A 3,951-nucleotide genomic window follows, 5' to 3' on the forward strand; every position below is an offset into this window, starting at 1 on the left:
TGCAAGTTAGCCTTGAGAGGCCACAAATTCCACCCTTTCCAAAGGGTTAGGAAGAGACAAGTCACGGAGAGAAGGCCAGAAGCCTACAGAGTCTCCAGTATAAAGTCCAGAAACTACTCTGTGTTCATTCACTATTAGTGAATACTTATTCTGCTGGGAAAGTATGCAATCTCACACTTAACAAAGGCTAAAATCAATAAGGGCTGTATCTAATAATGTTTGATTATTGTATTTAATAAGGAAATTAAAAGTGTAGGAAACCCTTTGGTTAATTTTGATGACCTGAAACTTTATTCTCATTAGAGATAAAAGATATTTTTCTGTATCTGGCACAGAAAAAAAAAAAGCCACCAGGATTTGGGGCAGGTTGCTAACAAGGATGGGGTGAACAGACTGTCAAGTGAAAATGAACAACATTTATAAACACAGAGTGGAGAAATAATAATGTGCACTTATTCTGTGATTTTGCAAAGTATCATGTTTAATTAGTTACATACATTATTGTAGGATATCTCAAGCAATCCCTGAATTTGAAATCCTCATCAACATTTTATGTGTACATGTGTGCTAACTTGCTTCAGTTATGTCCAACTCTTTGCAACCCTATGGACTGTAGCCCACGAGGCTCCTCTGTCCTTGGAATTCTCCAGGCAAGAAGAATACTGGAGTGGGTTTCTATTTCCTCCTCAAGGGGGTCTTCCTGACCCAGGGGTCAAACCCACGCAGGTTCTTTACTAGTGCCATCTGGGAAATCCTAAATAAGGTAATCACCATCCTAAATCTTGTGTTTGTTATTCCATTGTTTTTTCTACAACAGACTTGTAAGAAACACACACAATAAGCACAAATAACAATATTCTACCTTTGAAGTAAATAGAAGTATTTTCTTCACTGAAAGTGACTCTAGCAACAACAAAATCTAAACTGAGCTCAAGCTGTGACCAAATTGACTCAACTCTCCACCTTAATAGCCTAACAGAAGAAGAGGTAAGTCCATTTTCAGCTGTAAATATTATTTTCATCAGGCTGTAGTGTTTCCTAACATTTAATCAAATGTTGGATATTATATGCAGAAATAATGACACAGAAAACAGGTTTTTAAGAAAGAGAATTCATTGTCAAAAGATAAAGCAACTGACAGAACCACACTCAGAGTTGATCATGCTTATGGGCCGAATTGGGTGTCACTAAATTCATATGTTGAAGTCTTAAACACTAATGTGACTATATTTGGATATAGAACCATTAAAGAGGGAATTGGGGTTAAATGCAGTCATAAGCATGGCTCTCTATTCCAGTAGGGCTGATATCCTTGTATGAATATCAAGAGGCACCAGGGAAGTGCATGCACAGAGAAAATGCCATATGAGGATTCAAGGAGAAAGCGGTTATTTGTAAGCAGAAAAGAGAGGCCTCAGAGAAACCAAACCTACCGAAGACTTGGTCGTGAATTTCCAGCCTTCAGAACTGTGAAAATATATATATATATGTTGTTTAAGCCAAGTCACCAAGTCTGTGGTATTTTGTTATGGCAACCCTAGCAAACTATTACATCTATTGTATAGAAACCATCAAAAAGAAATATCGAAATAACTATGAGCAATTTTTAAGATACAGTGAAGAAAGTATACAAAATGTACAAATAGATGAGGAATTTCAGAAGAAATTTTAAAAGAGAGTAAAATAAAATGAGAGAAAAAATCATAATAGACAAAAATAGAGAAAAAAATCATAATAATAGACATCAAAATTATTTTGACAGGTTTATCTAAAGATAGGACAGAGTTGAGAAAAGAATCAGTGGATTTGAACTTTATTATAAATTACTGAAGCTGAAACAAAGAGGAGAGAGAGGAAGGAGCAGAAGAGGAAGAATAAGGAAGATGGTAGAGAAGAAGTAAGGAAGAGAAGGGAAAAGAAAAGAACAGGTGAACAAAGAATGACAACAGAGTACCCAAACTGTAGGATTATATCCATATATTATAAGTGTAATTGGAGTCCCAGAAAAAAATGAAGGTTAAAAACATGTCTCTCCATAGAGACATAGCTGAAAATTTCCAAAAATTAATGGAAGTCACCAATGTGCAGATCCAAGAAACTCAGATAACTATAAGCAGGATAATTACACACACACATACCACATACTTGCAAACACGTCTGTTTACATCAGAGTTAAAGAGATAAAAAAGAGAGAGAGAAAATGTTGTGGGTGGTTATAAAAAAAGAAATATTACTTGCCTATAGGGAAAAAAAATTATAGCAGATATGCATACCAGAAGAAAATGAATATTATCTTTCCAGTACTGAAATAACAAGCCAGAATTTTATATTAAAAAAAATGTCTTTCAGACGAACAAAAGTTAAGAGCATTTGTTGCCAGCACACCTGCATTGCAAGAAGTATTAAAGAAGGTTCATCAAGTAGAATAATTAAGATACCAGATGAATATTTGGATTTACAAAGAAATGAGTGCCAGAAATGTCAAAAAGAAAGTAAATATTAAATATTATTTTTAAAATTATAATTACTTTAAAAAATAATTGATGGCCAAATAAAAAAGAGTAGTAACATATTTGGTGTTAGATGAAATATATAGAAGTAAAATGTAGGCTAATAATAAGACAAAGGATAAAAAGAAAGAATTAGATGGCATATGCTAAAGTTCCTATTCTAAATATGTAGTGGTATAACATTACTTAAAGGTAAAAAGAAGTGAAATAAAGTCGCTCAGTTGTGTCTGACTCTTTGTGACCCCGTGGATTGTAGGCTCCTCCGTCCATGGGATTCTCCAGGCAAGAATACTGGAGTGGGTTGCCATTTCCTTCTCCAGAGGATCTTACCTACCCAGGGATCAAACCTGGGTCTCCTGCATTGGAGGCAGACGCTTTAACCTCTGAGCCACCAGGGAAGCCCTTACTTTAAGGTAGATCATTATAAAGATATATATACATAGAGAGAGAGAACCTTAGAGCAAACACTTAAAAAGAGACATAATGAAAAATTATGGAAATAAAATTAAATCATAAAATACTCAATTTTATCAGAAGGGGAAAAAAGAAAGGAAATAAAAAGAAAATAGAATATAATAGATTTATGATCAACCACATGACTAATTTCATAAAATAAATGATCTAATCACTTCAGTTATTAATAGAAGACAGAGTTTATAAGATTAAAAAGAAAAAAATAACTGCTATTTCCAAGAAATCAACTTTAGATATAAAAATATAAACAGATTAAAAGTAAAAGACAAAATAAAATAAGGTCAAGATTTGAAAAAAGGGAGAAATTAAGAATTGAAATAAAGCTTTGCCTTGAGAGAGTTGAGTAGTGATATTATACATAAAGGTGGAGAGGTTAGACAAATAATAGGTTTGGGAAGTACAAACAATAATTTAGTTATAGATACTGTGTTAGTCAAAGTCAGAAGTTATTAATCTATGATACTAGCTGGCTTCCTATTTTTGTATGGCCTGTGAGCTAAAAATAGTTTCTATACTTATAAATGGCTGACAATAATAGAGGGAATATTTTGTGAAATGCAAACATAAAATTTAAGTTTCAGGGTGCATAGATAAATCACGTTGGAGCGCAGCTGCATTCATTCACTTACACATTGTGGTTGCTTTTGCACTACAATGATGAGGTCGAGCAATTGTGAAAGGAACCATATGTGGCACTAATCTCTTCACACTGATGCTTCGTGCATTATAAATCATAGTGCATAGTTACTACTCAACAGCATGTCATTGTCACAAGCATTGTCTTACAATTATATTTTATGTGATTTTTATTGCTAATGCATCCCATTGTGTCAATAAAAGTAAAGAAAAAAGTGGACTTGAATAGTATGTTTTTAAGGCATGATGAAATGTACTTACTGAATTAGATAGCAAAGTATTGTGTTCTTCATGCAATGAGACTATAGCTATAGAATACAATATGTGATGA

The 3,951-nt window shown here is 33.5% G+C and overlaps 1 non-coding gene across 1 annotated transcript; it reads right to left on the reverse strand.

The window, feature by feature from the left end:
- Positions 1-2,836: 2,836 nt before the first annotated feature.
- Positions 2,837-2,908, reverse strand: TRNAW-CCA (transfer RNA tryptophan (anticodon CCA)). Its single transcript has one exon. It is a non-coding gene; the product is annotated as a tRNA-Trp (tRNA).
- Positions 2,909-3,951: the final 1,043 nt, after the last annotated feature.

Source organism: Odocoileus virginianus, chromosome 10, assembly GCF_023699985.2.
Source record: "Odocoileus virginianus isolate 20LAN1187 ecotype Illinois chromosome 10, Ovbor_1.2, whole genome shotgun sequence".
Taxonomy (NCBI): Eukaryota; Metazoa; Chordata; class Mammalia; order Artiodactyla; family Cervidae; genus Odocoileus; species Odocoileus virginianus.